The sequence below is a fragment of the Pseudorca crassidens genome, chromosome 13 (genome assembly GCF_039906515.1).
Source record: "Pseudorca crassidens isolate mPseCra1 chromosome 13, mPseCra1.hap1, whole genome shotgun sequence".
In the NCBI taxonomy this organism is placed as follows: domain Eukaryota; kingdom Metazoa; phylum Chordata; class Mammalia; order Artiodactyla; family Delphinidae; genus Pseudorca; species Pseudorca crassidens.
This window is the reverse complement of record NC_090308.1, coordinates 18,058,033-18,079,507: the sequence shown is the minus strand read 5'-3', so window position 1 is coordinate 18,079,507 and position 21,475 is coordinate 18,058,033. Positions and strand designations below refer to the sequence as shown.

Genomic DNA, 21,475 nt, shown 5'->3' with positions numbered 1-21,475 from the left:
TCTTTCCACCAATGGTTTCCATAAGCAGTGTGAAAACTGCATCTAACATCTCCTTAGTAAACAGTGCTAGCGGATGAGATCACACATCAAACGGAGTGTGTGCTACATTCATTTACCATGAGACCAGGATCATCGACTCACATTTGGATTCTAACCTGGCCTGATGTTGTCATTCTAAAATGCTGAAGGAACAGCAGCTCTCTCCTCTGAAAGGTGACAATTGTTGCTAATTTCAGTTAACAAATTTCAGATAAAGCATCCCTTTTTTTTTTTTCCTTTTTTGTTTCCTGGAATCTATAATGAGAGCATCGCAGGTCATGGGAGAAGAGTAGGAAGAGGTCCTGCCCTGGCAGAGCAGAAGGAGGCTGGTTGGTGGAGATGGGGAGACCTGTTCAGATAGTGAGCTTTGCCTTCCACACACTGACTTACAGGAGAAAATTCACCTCCCTCTCCCAGCCTCAATTTCCTCAACAGCAAAAAGTGAACAATAAAATCTCTCAGGGTTGTTCGCACAATTTAACAAAATATATAAGCATCTAGCACACAGTATAAACACAATGAATAATAGGTACTATTATTAAAATTATCTTGCAAAATGACTCTTGGCCTGTGACATGTAACAGAGACCTCCTTTGTATAAAAGGATTGAAGTCAAGCTGGAGTAGCTCTTGGAAGATGAAATCGTCTGGAGTCTAGAGATGAGCAGGACACCATGGCCTGGTCGAGGGATACCTCGACTGCAGTCTCTCTCTCACCCGTTACTCAAAATATTGCAAGAGGAAATGATTACAACAACGTTGTGGCTGTGGAGTCTTCCGGGGAGGCTTACCAACGGGCTCATCTTACTGCAAACTTCCTGACAGCTCTCCAGCCACCACCATAGTGCTTGCAAACTCTGTGTATGATTCCTTTAAACACAGAGAATGTTATGAGCCTAGAGCAATCGTGTGCCTCCAATGTGAGCACCTAGGCTTATTCATAGACTTGGATGCAAGGAGAAGAAGGACATTTCTCATTTCCTTTCCAGATTGTTATTGTTACAGTAGCTGTGCCCACCCTCTGACACTGAGGCATAGAATTAATAATTCACAAACAATTTGAGAGAAAAAAACCTTTATCTCACATGCCTCTCAAGTTCAAAAACTAAAAGAGAAATGTAGGGGTATGCAGTTAGAAGCAAAGAACTCTAATTGAAACATGAGCCACACTCACAACACATTCTTCAGATGAAGAGGCGCAATATGGGCTCAGTTCTCTGCCCCTCCCTTCCGCCCCAATACTACCCAGGAGGACAGAGTTTAGCACTGCCTCGGGCAGAGAGGAAAACACAAGAGAAAGAACTGTTTTTATCTCTTTTACTATCTCTCTTGGTTAATCTCCAAGGGAAAGTTAGCTTCCAGTGGCAGACAGTGAATGAGGCTGCAGAGAGGTTTTATTTCACCTGTTTAAATTAGGCTGAATAAAACTCCTACCAGAAAACCTCCTGCAATGGATCTACAGCTAAGAGATTGGCAGATCTATCTCCATTCACAGCCAAGCACCTACCCTCCTTCCCCATCCCTCCCCTCTCCTAATGAATACCCAGGAAATACCTGGGAAAAGGGCAAGGAGATGCCACACAGCTGACTCAAATTTATTTGTTTCAATCAACTCTATGCAAAAACAAACTCATCAAGAAGCATGCACTAAACACATCTATAACGTGCTAGGTCTCACCGCTTTATTCATGCTTTCCCTGACAACACAGATCCTCATCACCAGGAGATACAGTTGGTATCAAATAATTTAGCATGTTGCAATCTTGGCTATGTGCTTCAGTGGAGTAGTTGAGAGCATAGGGTCTGAGCACAGGCAACAAAAGGAAAAATAGATGAACTGGACTTCACCAAAATTAAAAATGTTTGTGCATCAAAGGACATTACCAACACAGTGAAAGGTACCCTTCAGAATGAGGAAAAACAGTTGCAAATTACATATCTGATAAAGGATTAATATCCAGGATCTATAAAGAACTCTTACAACTCAATAACAACAAAACAACCCTCTTTAAAAATGGGCAAAAGACTTGAATAGACACTTCTCCAAAGAAGATTTACAAATGGCCAATAAGCACATGAAAATATCCTCAGCATCACTAATCATTAGAGAAATGCAAATCAAAGCCATAATAAGATACCAAGAGGATGGCTATTAGGAAAAAAACGTTGGCAAGAATTTGGATAAATTGGAGCCCTTGTGCGCTGCTGGCAGAAATGTAAAATAGAGTAGCCACTTTGGAAAACAGTATGGAGGTTCAAAAAATTACACATAGAATTACCATAGATTCCACTTCTAGTATATACCCCAAAGAATTGAAAGCAGGAACTCAAAACAAATATTTGAACCCTCATGTTCACAGCAGCATTATTCACAATAGCCAAAAGATGGAAGCAACATAAGGATCCATTAATGGTTGAATGGATTTAAAAAATGTGGCATATACATACAATGGAATATTATTCAATCTTAAAAAGGAAGGATATTCTGACACATGCTACCACATGGATGAAACTTGAAGATATTTTGCTAAATGAAATAATCTAGACACAAAAGAATGTGTATGATTCCACCCATATGAGGTACCTAGAAGAGCCACACTCATGGAGACAGGAAAAAAGAACAGTGATGACCAGAGTCTGGGAGCGGGAGGAATGGAGAGTTATGATTTAATGGGCATGAAGTTTCAGTTTAGGAACATGAATAAGTTTTGGAGACGAATGGTGGTGATGGCTGTACAAAATGTGGACACACTAAATGCCACTGAACTGTACACTTTTAAATGGTTAAAAGTAAATTTTACAACATGCATATTTTACAATAAAAATGGAAATATTAAGAAAAAACAGCATAAGGACTGGAGTCAAAGTGCCATGATTGACACCCTAGCTACACCACACTACCTGTGGGGCAAATAATTTAGCCTATCTGAGGGCTTCCAGGAAGATGGCGGAAGAGTAAGACGCGGAGATCACCTTCCTCCCCGCAGATACACCATGAATACATCTGCACGTGGAACAACTCCTACAGAACACCTACTGAACGCCGGCAGAAGACCTCAGACCTACCAAAACGCAAGAAACCCCCCACGTACCTGATGCGCGAGGAGAGGGGATTAAGCGCGCTGCTTAAAGGAGCTCCAGAGACAGGCGCGAGCCGCGGCTAAAACCACGGACCCCGGAAACGGGCAAGAGACGCTAAAGCTGCTGCTGCCGCCACCAAGAAGCCTCTGTGCGAGCACAAGTCACTATCGACACTCCGCTTACAGGGAGCCTGTGCAGCCCGCCACTGCCGGGGTCCCAGGATCCAGAAACAATTCAACCAGGAGAACGCACGGCGCGCCTCACGCTGGTGCAACGTCTCGCCGGCGCAACGTCTCGCCGGCGCAACGTCACGACGGCCTCTGCCGCCGCAGGCCCGCCCCGCACTCCGTGCCCCTCCCTCCCACCGGCCTGAGTGAGCCACAGCCCCCGAATCAGCAGCTCCTTTAACCCCATCCTGCCTGAGCGAAGAACACATGCCCTCCGGCGACCTACACGCAGAGGCGGGGCCAAATCCAAAGCTGAGCCCCTGGGAGCTGTGAGAACAAAGAAGAGAAAGGGAAATCCCTCCCAGCAGCCTCAGAAGCAGCGGATTAAAGCTCCACAATCAACTTGATGTACCCTGCACCTGTGGAAAACCTGAATAGACAAGCAATCATCCCAAATTGAGGAGGTGGACTTTGAGAGCAAGATTTATAATTTTTTCCCCTTTTCCTTTTTTTGTGAGTGTGCATGTGTATGCTTCTATGTGAGATTTTGTCTCTATAGCTCTGCTTCCACCATTTGTCCTAGAGCTCTATCCGTCCGTTTTTTTTTCTTTTTGGTTTTCTTTTCTCTTAATAATTTTTTTATTTTAATAACTTTATTATATTTTATCTTACTATATTTTATTTTACTTTATCTTCTTTCTTTTTTTCCTTCCTTTCCTGCTTCCTCCCTCACTCCCTTCCTCCCTCCCTCCTTTCTTTCTTTCTTTCTTTCTTTCTTTCTTTCTTCCTTCTTCTACTAATTCTTTCTTTCTACCTTTTCTCCCTTTTATTCTGAGCCAACTGGATGAAAGGCTCTTGGTGCTGCAGCCAGGACTCAGTGCTATGCCTCTGAGGTGGGAGAGCCAACTTCAGGACACTGGTCCACAAGAGACCTCCCAGCTCCACATAATATCAAACGGTGAAAATCTCCCAGAGATCCCCATCTCAACACCAGCACCCAGCTTCACTCAACGACCAGCAAGCTACAGTGCTGAACATCCTATGCCAAAAAACTAGCAAGACAGGAACACAACCCCACCCATTAGCAGAGAGGCTGCCTAAAATCATAATAAGTCCACAGACACCCCAAAACACACCACCAGACGTAGACCTGTCCACCAGAAAGACAAGATCCAGCCTCATCCACCAGAACACAGGAACTAGTCCCCTCCACCAGGAAGCCTACACAACCCACTGAAACAACCTTAGCCACTGGGGACAGACACCAAAAACAACGGGAACTACAAACCTGCAGGCTGTGAAAAGGAGACCCCAAACACAGTAAGATAAGCAAAATGAGAAGACAGAAAAACACACAGCAGATGAAGGAGCAAGATAAAAACCCACCAGCCCTAATAAATGAAGAGGAAATAGACAATCTACCTGAAAAAGAATTCAGAATAATGATAGTAAAGATGATCCAAAATCTTGGAAATAGGATAGACAAAATACAAGAAACATTTAACAAGTACGTAGAAGAACTAAAGATGAAACAAACAATGATGAACAACACAATAAATGACATGAGAAATACTCTAGATGGGATCAATAGCAGAGTAACTGAGGCAGAAGAACAGATAAGTGACCTGGAAGATAAATAGTGGAAATAACTACTGCAGAGCAGAATAAAGAAAAAAGAATGAAAAGAACTGAGGACAATCTCAGAGACCTCTGGGACAACAAAAATGCACAAACATTCGAATTATAGGGGTCCCATAAGAAGAAGAGAAAAAGAAAGGGACTATGAAAATACTTGAAGAGATTATAGTTGAAAACTTCCCTAATATGGGAAAGGAAATAATTAATCAAGTCCAGGAAGCACAGAGAGTCCCATACAGGATAAATCTAGGAGAAATATGCCAAGACACATATTAATCAAACTGTCAAAAATTAAATACAAAGAAAACGTATTAAAAGCAGCAAGGGAAAAACAACAAATTACACACAAGGGAATCCCCATAAGGTTAACCGCTGCTCTTTCAGCAGAAACTCTGCAAGCCAGAAGGGACTGGCAGGACATATTTAAAGTGATGAAGGAGAAAAACCTGCAACCAAGATTAGTCTACCCAGCAAGGATCTCATTCAGATTTAATGGAGAAATTAAAACCTTTACAGTCAAGCAAAAGCTGAGAGAGTTCAGCACCACCAAACCAGCTCTACAACAATTGCTAAAGGAACTTCTCTAGGCAAGAAACACAAGAGAAGGAAAAGACCTACAATAACGAACCCAAAACAATTAAGAAAATGGGAATAGGAACATACATATTGATAATTACCTTCAATGTAAATGGACTAAATGCTCCCACCAAAAGACACACACGGGCTGAATGGATACAAAAACAAGACCCATATATTTGCTGTCTACAAGAGACCCACTTCAGACCTAGAGACACATACACACTGAAAGTAAGGGGATGGAAAAAGATATTTCATGCAAATGGAAACCAAAAGAAAGCTGGAGTAGCAATACTCATATCAGACAAAATAGACTTTAAAATAAAGACTATTAGAAGAGACAAAGAAGGACACTACATAACGATCAAGGGATCGATCCAAGAAGAAGACATAACAATTGTAAATATTTATTCACCCAACATAGGAGCACCTCAATGCATAAGGAACATACTAACAGCCATAAAAGGGGAAATCGACAGTAACACATTCATAGTAGGGGACTTTAACACCCCACTTTCACCAATGGACAGATCATCCAAAATGAAAATAAATAAGGAAACACAAGCTTTAAATGATACATTAAACAAGATGGACTTAATTGATATTCATAGGACATTCCATACAAAAACAACAGAATACACATTTTTCTCAAGTGCTCATGGAACATTCTCCAGGATAGATCATATCTTGGGTCACAAATCAAGCCTTGGTAAATTTAAGAAAATTGAAATTGTATCAAGTATCTTTTCCGACCACAGCGCTATGAGACTAGATATCAATTACAGGAAAAGATCTGTAAAAAATACAAACACATGGAGGCTAAACAATATACAACTTAATAACGAAGTGATCACTGAAGAAATCAAAGAGGAAATCAAAAAATACCTAGAAACAATTGACAATGGAGACACGAGGATCCAAAATCTATGGGATGCAGCAAAAGCAGTTCTAAGAGGGAAGTTTATAGCAATACAATCCTACCTTAAGAAACAGGAAACATCTCAAATAAACAACCTAACCTTGCACCTAAAGCAACTGGAGAGAGAAGAACAAAAATACCCCAAAGTTAGCAGAAGGAAAGAAATCATAGAAATCAGATCAGAAATAAATGAAAAAGAAATGAAGGAAACGACAGCAAAGATCAATAAAACTAAAAGCTGGTTCTTTGAGAGGATAAACAAAATTGATAAACCATTAGCCAGACTCATAAAGAAAAAAAGGGAGAAGACTCAAATCAATAGAATTAGAAATGAAAAAGGAGAAGTCACAACTGACACTGCAGAAATACAAAAGATCATGACAGGTTACTACAAGCAACTCTATGCCAATAAAATGGACAACCTGGGAGAAATGGACAAATTCTTAGAAATGCACAACCTGCCAAGACTGAACCAGGAAGAAATAGAAAATATGAACAGACCAATCACAAGCACTGAAATTGAAACTGTGATTAAAAATCTTCCAACAAACAAAAGCCCAGGACCAGATGGCTTCACAGGCAAATTCTATCAAACATTTAGAGAAGAGCTAACACCTATCCTTCTCAAACTCTTCCAAAATATAGCAGAGAGAGGAACACTCCCAAACACATTCTACGAGGCCACCATCACCCTGATACCAAAACCAGAGAAGGATGTCACAAAGAAAGAAAACTACAGGCCAATATCACTGATGAACATAGATGCAAAAATCCTCAACAAAATACTAGCAAACAGAATCCAAGAGCACATTAAAAGGATCATACACCATGATCAAGTGGGGTTTATTACAGGAATGCAAGGATTCTTCAATATATGCAAATCATTCAACGTGGCACACCATATTAACAAATTGAAGGAGAAGAACCATATGATCATCTCAATAGATGCAGAGAAAGCTTTCAACAAAATTCAACACCCATTTATGATAAAAACCCTGCAGAAAGTAGGCATAGAGGGAACTTTCCCCAACATAATAAAGGCCATATATGACAAACCCATAGCCAACATCGTCCTCAATGGTGAAAAACTGAAAGCGTTACCACTAAGATCAGGAACAAGACAAGGTTGCTCTTATTCAACATAGTTTTGGAAGTTTTAGCCACAGCAATCAGAGAAGAAAAGGAAATAAAAGGAATCCAAATCGGAAAAGAAGAAGTAAAGCTGTCACTGTTTGCAGATGACATGATACTATACATAGAGAATCCTAATGATGCTACCAGAAAACTACTAGAGCTAATCAATGAACTTGGTAAAGTATCAGGATACAAAATGAATGCACAGAAATCTCTAGCATTCCTATACACTAATGATGAAAAATCTGAAAGTGAAATCAAGAAAACACTCCCGTTTACCATTGCAACAAAAAGAATAAAATATCTAGGAATAAACCTACCTAAGGAGACAAAAGACCTGTATGCAGAAAATTATAAGACACTGATAAAAGAAATTAAAGTTGATACAAATAGATGGAGAGATATACCATGTTCTTGGATTGGAAGAATCAACATTGTGAAAATGACTCTACTACCCAAAGCAATCTACAGATTCAATGCAATCCCTATCAAACTACCACTGGCATTTTTCACAGAACTAGAAGAAAAATTCACAATTTGTATGGAAACACAAAAGACCCCGAATAGCCAAAGCAATTTTGAGAAAGAAAAACGGAGCTGGAGGAATCAGGCTCCCTGACATGAGACTATACTACAAAGCTACAGTAATCAAGACAGTATGGTACTGGCACAAGAACAGAAAGATAGATCAATGGAACAGGATAGAAAGCCCAGAGATAAACCCACACACATATGGTCACTTTATCTTTGATAAAGGAGGCAGGAATGTACAGTGGAGAAAGGACAGCCTCTTCAATAAGTGGTGCTGGGAAAACTGGACAGGTGCATGTAAAAGTATGAGATTAGATCACTCCCTAACACCATACACAAAAATAAACTCAAAATGGATTAAAGACCTAAAGGTAAGGCCAGACACTATCAAACTCTTAGAGGAAAACATAGGCAGGACACTCTATGACATAAATCACAGCAAGATCCTTTTTGACCCACCTCCTAGAGAAATGGAAATAAAAACAAGAATAAACAAATGGGACCTAATGAAACTTCAAAGCTTTTGCACAGCAAAGGAAACCATAAACAAGACCAAAAGACAACCCTCGGAATGGGAGAAAATATTTGCCAATGAAGCAACTGACAAAGGATTAATCTCCAAAATTTATAAGCAGCTCATGCAGCTTAATAACAAAAAAACAAACAACCCAATCCAAAAATGGCCAGAAGACCTAAATAGACATTTCTCCAAAGAAGATATACAGACTGCCAAGAAACACATGAAAGAATGCTCAACATCACTAATCATTTGAGAAATGCAAATCAAAACTACAATGAGATATCATCTCACACCAGTCAGAATGGCCATCATCAAAAAATCTAGAAATAATAAATGCTGGAGAGGATGTGGAGAAAAGGGAACCCTCTTGCACTGTTGGTGGGAATGTAAATTGATACAGCCACTGTGGAGAACAGTATGGAGGTTCCTTAAAAAACTACAAATAGAACTACCATATGACCCAGCAATCCCACTACTGGGCATATACCCTGAGAAAACCATAATTCAAAAAGAGTCATGTACCAAAATGTTCATTGCAGCTCTGTTTACAATAGCCCGGGATGGAAACAACCTAAATGTCCAACATCGGATGAATGGATAAAGAAGATATAGCACATATATACAATGGAATATTACTCAGCCATAAAAAGAAATGCAATTGAGCTATTCGTAATGAGGTGGATAGACCTAGAGTCTGTCATACAGAGTGAAGTAAGTCAGAAAGAGAGAGACAAATACTGTATGCTAACACATATATATGGAATTGAAGGGAAAAAAAATGTCATGAAGAACCTAGGGGTAAGACAGGAATAAAGACACAGACCTACTAGAGAATGGACTTGAGGATATCGGGAGGGGGAAGAGTAAGCTGTGACAAAGTGAGAGAGTGGCATGGACATATATACACTACCAAACGTAAAATAGATAGCTAGTGGGAAGCAGCAACATAGCACAGGGAGATCAGCTCGGTGGTTTGTGACCACCTAGAGGGGTGGGATAGGGAGGGTGGGAGGGAGACGCAAGAGGGCAGAGATATGGGAACATATGTATATATATAACTGATTCATTTTGTTGTAAAGCAGAAACTAACATACCATTGCAAAGCAATTATATTCCAATAAAGATGTTAAAAAAAATTAGCCTGTCTGTGACTCAATTTTCTCTTCTGTAAAATGGTATAATCAGAGTGCCTAAGTCATAAGGTTATTGTGAAGTCTGTGGGAGATGAGAAAAAAAGAAAATCCTGGCACATAATAATTGCACAAAACATGTTAGCTATTGTTATTGTTTCTTTGGTATATGTGCTAAAAACTCCTTGATGCCATGGACAAATATTTCTTCCTTTTCTGCATCCCCCATAGAGCATGTTATATATACTATTAAATACTTATTGACTGATTTATGTATTTATAGACAAAGATGAACCTATTGACTCACTGTCAGTGGTTGTTTTTCCAACAGAATATAAATTAATATTGATCCATTCATATTCTTGAATAAGCCTCTTTGAATCAAAGATATTTATTTACAGACAGCTGGCTAAAGCTGGGGTATTATCTTGAAAAGGACATAATGCACATGTTCCAAGGCCAAGGGAATCATGAGGTCTTTCCCCTCGCTATTATGTTATTCTAACCAACCTATAGAACCAGCCACAGAGTACAAAACCACGTAATTGTTTGGGACACCATCATCTAAAGAAAGATTCAAAGTACGTTAAATAGATGGTAAAAACCCTGAGCCCCAGAAGCTGGTACCTTCTTAAATCTTTCCACATCACTGACAAGAGATTGAGGTGTGAAGGACATTCAGACCACTATTAATAAACTCTGGCCCAGGTGAGGTTTAAGACCCCTATTAAATGTTTTTTCTCATTATAACAGTTTAATTAATTAGACTGATTTCTCTTTTTTTTGTACTAACATTGATATACAGTATTATGTATGTCATAGGAATACAGAACCATTTTCAGGGATAACTGAAGACCCCTATTAAATTTAAAGGTAAGTGTATCTGAGGATGCTGTTGGTCTCAAGTTGATGGCAGGAACAGGGCATTTGCTAATTCTCTCCATTTCAAACAAAAGTATTTTAAAATAAAAGCTTCTTCTCCCCCACCCCAAAATGCTATAATAAAATATTAACATCCATTCTCATAAATAACAGGTGATTTCTGAAATGTACACGATTTTCACAAGCATTTCCTAAGGTGGGTTTTTCAAAACCATGGCTGATGCTGGTTTCTAAAATGATCTTCTATCGGACTGACAAATTCATTTAACGGTTTATTTCTCCAGCAGCTTGAGTGACTATTTCCCCTAGATATCTTTTGCAGAGCCCATACCCTAAAGCTTCATAATTCCATTAAATCAGTGCACAGCTGGGCAATTCTTTCTTTGCTCACATTATAGTGATCCCTGGGGAATTTATGTAAATATGCGGAAATTCATTTTCAAGTCTGTACTCTGAAAAGGAGGATGCATCCTCATAAGCAAGCTAAAAGCAACATGTTGGAGAGCTAAACTAAACGTTCCATCAGGAAAACAAAACCATTTGCTTTCATGTATAGGCTTTACCTAAATGCCACCAAAATTATAAAACAAAAGATTTTTATGGGGCTTCCCTGGTGGCGCAGGGGTTGAGAGTCCGCCTGCCGATGCAGGGAACACGGGTTCGTGTCCCGGTCCGGGAAGATTCCACATGCCGCGGAGCGGCTGGGCCCATGAGTCATGGCCGCTGAGCCTGCGCATCCGTAGCCTGTGCTCCGCAACGGGAGAGGCCGCAACAACAGTGAGAGGCCCGCGTACCGCAAAAAAAAAAAAAAAAATTTTTATGTAGTCCAAATAGATACCAAGGAAAGTGTAGCTGAGCAACTATTGCAGGGCACAGCCTCCTTTCTGGTACCACCACTTAATTTCACTTTGGGCGATGCTATGGGAATGGTTCAGCCTTAGAATTCATGGGCCCTCAGGAAAGACTTCTCATACAAGGGTAAAAAGACATGAACTCCCCTAGTCCTTCAAAGGGCACCAAAGTCAACCGCAAGAAACCCTGATAAGACCAGAGAGTCTGAAAATTAAAGGACAGATATTGTGAGCTGGAAAGAGGACAGGCCTTATTTACAGTTAGACTTACCTGCATTCCAATCCTTTATTAGCTGAGTAAATCACTTAGACTTCAGGGTCTCAGTTTCTTCCTCTGTACATTAGGGATAATAATTCTTTACAGTTATAAATTTTTAATGAGTTAAACTATGTAAAGCGCTTAACCCAATACCTAGAACATGACTGATGCCCAAATGCCCTCACCTGGACCAAAAGATAAGGTCTGAAAAGATCTAGGCTACAGAAATGAGGAATTCCTCCACTTAAATGTTTTGGGTCCTCAAATAGCTATGGTGCCTTCCCATCTTAGTAGATCTGCCCACCTTTCCTACTGCTGGGAAAGTAAGGCTAAGGGACCCATGGGAACATTGACTCAATATTACCACATCCCTCTCTTCTTAAGCCATTCCAACATTTACTCTTTTGAGCATAGACCTTCTCATATCTGAAAACTCCAGACTCTGTTATCTCCATCACTGGCCAATTTCTCACATCCCTAACTAACAATATCCCTCATTGCTTTCTTACATATCAACCACAGCCTCTCAGCCTCATGTGTCTTTTTGTCTTTTGTCTCAACTGCTGCTGCATTAACCATTAACCAGCTCTGCATGAGTTTGGAATGATTTGATTCAGGCAGAACCTGGCAATGCCTTACTTGAAGGCCATGCCACGTGCCTCTCATCAACTTAGGACTTTCTTGTTGACACTGAGGTGTGAGTGGTCTTGCTTAGTATCCACAGATGCATTCTGGAGTTTCAGGGAAGTCCTATCCCAGCAGAGCAAACCTTTAACCAACGGCTGACAGGAAGAATAGATAAATACTTCCCCTTTCTCCTCAACTATCTATAGTCCTGAGATGTCCTTTCACAGGACAGTCCAATGACAGGAAGCAGGCTTAATTAGTGCTACTAGTTCAGCAACACACCTTCCAATTAGCTTTCCCTCCTTCCCTACCTTGGTTCCTTTATACTCATTCTTGCCTCCCTTCAGAAAAACAGTAGCATAAATTCTTGTATCAGGCTCTGCTTTCTGGGATACTCAGGCTAAAACACCTGCCCCTGCTGAGGGGACATGACCTGTACCTGTACCAGGTAACTCTCCCCATTTTGTAGGGGAAGATTGAACAGGGATGAACATCTAACAGAAAGGCTGCCAATCTACTGCCTAAGCCAGTAAGCAAGACTCTAGACCTTGTCTGAAAAGATGAGCTACACAAACTGAATTCCTCTCTAGGGAACTGGAAATACAAAATAATAGGTGAAGCTAATTAGCAGACTGTGTCATAAAGAGAGAAGGTAGCAGGGCAGCCATGAGGGTCTAATCGATCCATTCAGCAGGGGAGGGAGGAGGAATTGTATTCATTTATTTGTCATTGTAACCCAGTACCTGGAACAGGGCCTACCACATAGTAGGAGCTTAATATACTTTTTGCTAAATGACAAATAAAACTTTACTCCCACTTTTCTCCTTGAGTTTAACTCCTCTGCACCCAATCCTTCCCTGCAGTCGGGACAAGAATCATCTAGCATTTTCTCAACCGCATCAACACTAGTATCTTCCACTCCCTGTAGCGAACAATAAACCACACCTTAAACCTTGCCATATCTCTTAACTGCTTCCCCTTCAGAAGCCTCTTGAAATGCCTCTCCCTGACCATCACATGTCCTATTCTGTCATCTCACTTCTGGCATGCTCTTTTCCCTCATTGTTCTTCCTTCATCACGGTCCTTCATTCCTTTTCTGGCCTTCCTTATTTCATGCCTCTCTACCCAGTCAGCAGCCCGTGGTTAATTATTATAATAAATACTTCTATTCCTGCATTTAACTAATCCTTTTATAGTACACATAAAGGCATAAATGTGCCAGTTCCAACATTAACAGACCACACTGTCTGTTTTCCCCATTCTGTTCCTGATCTAACAAGCACAGCTAGAAAATACCACATCTAACTTCAGCTGGACCTTCCATACAAATGAAATTATAACTTTTTTTCTTGCATCCCATGATCTTGCTCATACCACTTTAATAATTTCTCCTTCTGTAGCCCATACCTGGTAAGTGGCAAGACCTCAAGTCTTTTTCATAATTCTCTATGCGCTCATAAATGGAGAGTTGTTTCAAGTTCCTTCCCAATGGACTCAGGGACACCCTGCAAATCAGAGGATGTAGCTAGATGCTGGGCATCCACCTAACTCCATCCAGTAGTATATTCAAGCCTCAGCTAAGACTCAGCCAAGACTCCTGGTTGAGTAATTCAGTGACCTTCCCCACTCACTGTGTTACAAACTTTTTATACATGTTTAACCTTAAAAATAACTCCACAAGGCTCTCATTATCTCAGTTTCCATATGAGGAAACTAAGATCCAAAGAAGGTTGAGTAAATTTCCATAGGTCACAAAGTTAAAAAGTGGCAGAGTTAGTATGAAACCCAAGCTTTCTCATCCCAAACGATGCTCTACTACTTTATAGTAGTCTTTCAAGACTACTATAAAGATACTTAGCAACTTGTTTTTATTCTCAATGACATCAAAATAATACTAAGCCTTCAGGATTATATCCTTGGATAACCGACAGTATCACTGTTATTGTTACTAACATGTTGCTTCCTTCTTTCTCCATCAACCCCTTCTTAGATGCTACCAATACTTATGAAATCTCTCAGAGAATAGCTTTCCTTTCCAACTCCTAGTCATTATTTTAATTCAGCCCTTTGCCATTATCTTTGATCAATTGGAAAAAAAGGGGGCTTCTAATCTGTATTCTCTCATCTCGGTATCTTCTTAACTCAATTCATATTATTCATAATTGCTATCTTTCTCCAACAGTTTTCATCACATCATTTTCTCTTCTACCAGAAAAGTTAATAACTTTTCCTTTTTTGATAAATGTAACATTAAGTGACTCCCCTCCTTCATCAATCCGTCAACATTAAACTCAGTTTCATCTTTTATGCTATTTTTCACTAGAATTTCACCCTCAAGGCTTATCCTTAAAACACAATGTATGGACTTCCAACTCGAAGAACACTACTTTGTGTTATTTGTTCAACAAGTCTATACTCCTAAAACTATCGAAATGACCAAAGAAAAAAGTTTTAAGGGTAAAATATGTATCAGTGTTCGAAAATATTGAGTTTTCCCTTAAAAGTTGGAAAATTTGACAATTTTTATAAACTATGGTCCATGCCAGACCAGATAAAGGGAAACAATGACCACAATTCAAATCAACCAACAGAAGGGTGGAAAAAGTAGTATGTCCAGATAATTTGGATAAGACACAAAGGCTAAAATATATCTGGTTATTGGATAGACTATAGCCCACAATCTTGAAAATATTCTTCTGGATCCAGAAGAAAGTAAGGAAAAACCTCAGGGATATACTACCAGCGAGAGAGAGAGAGCACCATGAGTTGAAGGTGGAGAGGAGAGGAGCAAGAAAAAATAAAATCTGGGGCTTCCCTGGTGGCGCAGTGGTTGAGAGTCCGCCTGCCGATGGAGGGGACACGGGTTCGTGCCCCGGTCCGGGAAGATCCCATATGCCGTGGAGCAGCTGGGCCTGTGAGCCATGGCCGTTGAGCCTGTGCATCCAGAGCCTGTGCTCCGCAACGGGAGAGGCCACAACACTGAGAGGCCACGTACCGCAAAAAAATAAATAAATAATAAAATAAAATAAAATAAAATCTGGGGTTACTATGAGGGAAATGCTGGTACTGAGATACTAAGCATGACTCAGGGTTGGGTGAACAGAATCTAAAAGTCCAACATTAGAATGAGACCCTTGATGCTGAACAAAATGGATGGACCTAGGTCAGCAGCAACCAGGGAATCCAGGCAAACCAAACTCAATCGTCCTTAGAGGAACGTATTTCGATTATAACCCCAAGGATTTCCATAGATTATGAAGTCATCATAAAAACTGAGTAAACCCACAAGGAGAATGTTTACCACAGCAATGAATAAGCAGAAAAAATATACAACATATTTAAAACCACCCCCATAACTTCAAATTGTAGAATTACCATCTATAAATGGGATGAAGTGAGAATGTAGCATTGACATATATACCCTTCCAAATGTAAAACGGATGGCTAGTGGGAAGCTGCTGCATAGCACGGGGAGATCAGCTCAGGGCTTTGTGACCACCTAGAGGGGTGGGATAGGGAGGGTGGGAGGGAGATGCAAGAGGGAGGGCATATGGGGATATATGTATACATATAGCTGATTCACTTTGTTGTACAGCAGAAACTAACACAACATTGTGAAGCAATTATACTCCAATAAAGATATTAAAAAAATGATAAAATATGAAATAATTCTAAAATACTGAAAGAAATAATAAATTCAAAAAAGGAAACAGCCAAGATGAAATTATTTTTAAAAGATCAAGCTACTGTTAAAAATACAGTTTTTAGAATGAAAACATAATCATTGCAATTATAAAGTTTCTCTATAAGTAAACTAACAACTTAGATAAAGCTGAAGACAGAATTAGGAAATTAAAAGATTACCCTAAAGGAAGTACACAGAATGAAGCAGACAGAGAAAAGGAAATGCAATATATGAAATTAAAAGATAAATAGACTTGAAGAACTGAATGAGAAGGTCTCATAAAGTAGTAATAGAAAGAATGGAGGAGAGGAAATATTCAAAGACATAATGTTTGAGAATTTTTCAGAACTGATGGAAGATTCTGAAAGATATATGAAAGATATCCATACCTACACATATTGTAGTAAAAGTTCAGAACACCACAGCTTAAGAGATCTAAAAAATAGTCATTTCTTCTGCAAAGAAATGATAACTATCTAAAGGCAGGCTTTCAATAGCCACAATAAAAGCCAGTAGCCATAGAATTATGTCTTCAAGAAATTATTTCAAGAAAATAATTCTCAACCTACTATTTTGTATCCATCAAAATTTCTTCAGGATTGAGAGTGAATTAAACATATTTCAAGCATTTTTAGATGAACAAAATCTGAGAGAAAAACAGTATACTTTCATAAGAAATTTCTGAAAGATATACTTCTGAAAAAAAAAAAATCCCAGAAAGAAGATCTAAGAAGAAAGGTGAGCAGAAATTGGTAAACATATAGATAAATCTATATAAACTGTGTCTTATAAAATAATAAATAAAATGTCTAATTTGGGAAGTTAAATGATAGAACTTAAAGAGTAATAATAGCATGGAAGTCAGAAGAGATGATTGGAATAATTGTTCCAGAACCCTTGTATTGTTCAGAAAGGTGAGGGTATAAATGGTTGATTAAATTTAGTCATTGTTAAGTTAGTGGACACCCCCTTAAAATGTCAAAATTATAAAAGAAAATAAGTTAGAATATATCATTTCTAATCAGTAGAGTAAGATAACTGGATAATAAAACAAGCAAATTTGAAAGAAAGAGAAAGAAAAAAGGAAAGAGAAAGAAAAAAAGAAAGAGGGAGAGGGAGGGAGGAAGAAGCATACAAAAAAACAAACAGAAAGTATAAATGAAAATCATAGAAATAAGTAAATATATATCACTAATCACAGTACTTATGTATTGATATATAGACCAAACTTGCCAGTTAAAGACAGAAATTTTAAGGCTAAACGTAAAAATTCTACATTAGACACACCTAAAATATAAAGAGAAAATTGTTGAAAGATATGTCCAACAAATAATAGCCCAGAGAAAGCTGGGGAGAGCTATATTAATAATATAAAAAGAGTCTTTAAGATAAAAAAAATTATTAGGAAGAACAAGTGATACTACCTAAAGTTTCAAATTACAGTAAGATTTAACAACTAGGTATGTAATATGGTCCTATCTCAAATTACACAATGCAAAACATTCAAGAACTCCAGAGAAAAATTGATAATCATCATGATAATATAAGAATGAAACACACCTTTTTCAATTATTGATAGTTCAAGCAGAAAAAAGTCTATAAAAATATGAATATTTTGGACTGCCAAACTTGATTTAATGAAGACAGATAGATAGATTTCTTCTCAAGCACACGATACATTTATCAAAATTGAATACATTAATCCATAAAGCAAGACTCATCTTACATACTATGTATGTGAATATATATATATGTTCTACATTATACAGAGAGAATATAAATAGTCTGTGTGGCCTGCGTTTTTGTGTACTTGTATATATATTGCATTCTCTAGCCACAAGCAGTTAAATCAGAAATCATTATTTAAAGAGATGAATTTTTAACATCTTCTCATGAAAAATTTCTAACACATGCAAGAGTAAATGGAGTAGTATATGTTGAATGCTCATGTATCCTTCATCTAGCTTCAATGATTATTCAACTCGTAGTCAATCTTTTATCATCTATACATCCACTCCCATCTGAATTTTTCTGAAGCAAATTCATCCATAAATATTTGTAACTCTATAAAGGAAGGACTTTTTTCTTTAACAGTATCATAATAGCATTATATATATTTTAAAATACATAAAATTCCTCAAATATCCAGTCAGTGTTCATATTTCCTTGATTATCTTATATGTTTTCTTAGTTTGTTCAAGTCAGGATCCAAATAAGGATCATACATTGCATTCAATAGATAAATCTGTTAAGTCTCAAGTGGGTATATTATTAAGACCCCATATGATTGAAATTCTAAAACCACGCTTCCAAATAACTCATAGACCACAGAAGAAATGATAATGGAACACTGAAAATACTTGTAACTGAACAAAGAGCAAAATACCAACGTAGTGTTACTTTGAAAAGCAATGAAAGCAGTAATTTGAGGAAAACTTTACACTTTAGTGCTTATATTAGAACAAACTGTGGAAATTAATGATTTAAACATCCAACTTAAGAAATTGGGTAGGGGGTAGAATGATAGACTATAAACAGAAAACAGAAGGAAGAAATTTAAAGCAAGAAGGGACTACTGAAATAGGAAACTAAAATATAACATGGGATCAATGTGATGGAATACATAGCTCCAATTCTTTGACACTCATCCCATTGATAGGAGGGGTCTATTTCCCCTTCCCTTAAATCTTTGCTGTGCAACGACTCTGACCAAGAGTATGGCAGAAGGGATGCTTTGCCAGCTCTACGTCTAGCCTTTAAGAGGACATGCAATTTCCACTTCCCATAGAACATTCTTAGCATTCCAAGCTGCAATGTAAGAAGTATAAATACTCCATTGGAGAGGCCATGTGGAGCAGCCCTGTGATACATGGATAGAGGGAGAAACCTGGCAGAGCTCAGCCCTCTAGTTCTCCTTGCCAAGGCATCAGGCATGTGAGTGAAGCAATCTTGGACTCTCCAGACCAGACCAAGAACCAATAATACCACCAGGTAAACCTAGTCAATACCATGTGACGCAAGAGAATGAGCCAGGAAAACCATCCCTGAATTCCTGACCCACAAAATCATGAGATAATAAAATGGTGGTTGTTATAAGCCAATAAATTTTCAAGGTTGTTACACAGCAAAAGATAATGAGAGTAATAATGCCAAAAGTTGGTTCTTTGAAAAGACTAATAAAATTTGTCTCTAATCTCTAGTGATATTTGCCAAGGGAAAAAAAGACATAAAACATTTTTTTTTAATTAAGGAAAAAAAGGGCTTGGATGCTAACTAGACTTATTGTGGTGATCATTTTGCAATATATACAAATATTGAATCATTATGTTGTACACAAGAAAGTAATATAATGTTATATGTCAATTATACCTCAACTGAAAAAAAAAGGACTACGTATCAGACTATATATCGAAGAGGAAACTCTGGATTAAAGCCATCAGGCAGGATGGGTACAATCTGATGCGGTAGAACAAGCAGTTGTTTGAGGTTTGGATTCTTCCACTAATTAACTTTGGGAAAGTTATTTAAATCTATCAGACCTCAGTTTGATAAAAATGAACTAACTAAAGCTCTTTCTATAGTTATAATTCTTTGACATTGTGATTTTTCATATGTTTAGTCTCTGCTATTTATAGGGGCTGTACTTAAGAAATAGTGAATTCAGGGCAAGGAACAAAGTAGAGTTCAGAAGGTAACCAATACTACTTGTTCTCTTTGCTTAAACTGGGGAAAATAATTTGGAGACTAACCTGCCTTTTTTTTTTTTTTTTTTTTTTACAAAATTTCACTATGTCTATTCAAGATCTTTTTGGGTCAATAAAGTCAATAAATATCTGTTGAATTAAATTCACACCAACACACAAAAAGGTTATTTCCCAGAATAAAAGAAACATCACATTAGCTAGTCTGATAGACATAGCCTACGATGAAAGAATTAGTTTTTATCCTTATATATTCTATACAAACACTGTATACTAAATTCTGGTTTTATAAAGATTTTTCAAGACTTTGAGAGTCCTACAAATGGCTCATGCTACAAATATGATGTGAAGCTCAGTTGCATTTAAGTGCTTATCGAAAACATGGCCACCATTTCTACTTTGCTCTACATTTTCAGCAGTAACTTAAAAGTTCGGTAAGACTTAACAATTTATTTGTGTCTTTCTGTTGGTTTTTAACATGGAATTTAGTTAATGATGTTTTGTAGCATGATAAATTTCTGCTGATATTTTGGAATGATTTTGAACCTTATGGATGGAGGGGGTGGAAGGGCCATAGTTCCATCAAAATGTTCTAGCTTGTTACCTTAGAGGAAATAAAAAGCTCTATCATGATTCCACCTTAGTTTCTGGTGAGGAAGTTTATTAGTTTAAATGCCTTTTTAAATTTCAAAATACTTGTATCTCAATTCTAAAATTTAGTGTACAAAAAAAAAAAAAGCTAGACCAATTGACATAATGAACAGGTTATAGGCTGCAATGGAAAGATTAGGCCATCCTAAAAAAGATATCACCAGGATTTTTGAAATTTCATTTTAAATTAGCAAAGCCATTTCCCATATTCAGTTGTTTTCTAATGAGGATAAATATTTGCATGGTAAAATTAAGAAACAGTTATGATTTAATGTATACAGTATAAACATAAGAAGCATCATACTCACAAGTAGATACAGATTACTCTTACTCTGAACATATAAAGACATCTTTAAATAGATATAGCTATATAATATTGACATATTTATGTAAGAGTTCTTTACATTCGTACTACAATTAAGATTAGGACATCAACCTTGACGTTTACCCATTACTATTTCAAAAAATAAAATGAAAAAACCCTAGCCACATGCTTTTTTATTTCCAAGTGTCTTCTTTATCTTTCTGAGCTAGTTCATCTACTACAAGGCATTAATAATTTATTTCTTTCCAAGTTATTTTTAGGGTGCTTTAGCTTTATTAAGCTGTCTACCAAATGCTAAAACATTAAATAATGAGTTTTCTCTTCTATGCCTACCCCATAGATAGATTTCTTGCTTCAAACCTCAGTGCACACATGTAAACACAATTACTCAAAACAAAGCAACAAGTGAGAAGGAGGATTAAAATAATAACTCAGACATTCTAACTCACAATCCAGCATTCAACCCCCTAGAACTTGCTGTTTTCCTTTGTCCTCTTTGCTGTGAACCAAGATACTTGTTCTTTAGCAGGGTGTTTCTGCTGCAAATCCAGTTGCTACTGCATTATGCAATGAAGTCAGAAGCCTGAGCTTGTGACATCAATATAGGTTGCTATGGTAACTCTTTCCATAAGTATTACAGGTTCATTGTAGGCTCAAAAAAGAGGACTTCAGCAGAGTAGCAAAATAGCTGGCATTATTCAGCCTAAATTACAACAGTAATTGATGCAAAAAATGTCTTATACTAGCTATAGTAAATGC

At 37.9% G+C, this 21,475-nt stretch overlaps 1 long non-coding RNA gene across 2 annotated transcripts in view; it reads right to left on the bottom strand.

The window, feature by feature from the left end:
* Positions 1-21,275, bottom strand: part of LOC137204465 (uncharacterized) — a 248,106-nt gene extending 226,831 nt beyond the window's left edge. Inside the window, exon 1 of one of the 2 annotated variants that reach the window (XR_010933639.1) lies at positions 21,166-21,275. This is a non-coding gene — a long non-coding RNA (uncharacterized lncRNA). The remainder of the gene's footprint in view (positions 1-21,165) is intronic. The other variant, XR_010933640.1, reaches the window with a different exon arrangement.
* Positions 21,276-21,475: the final 200 nt, after the last annotated feature.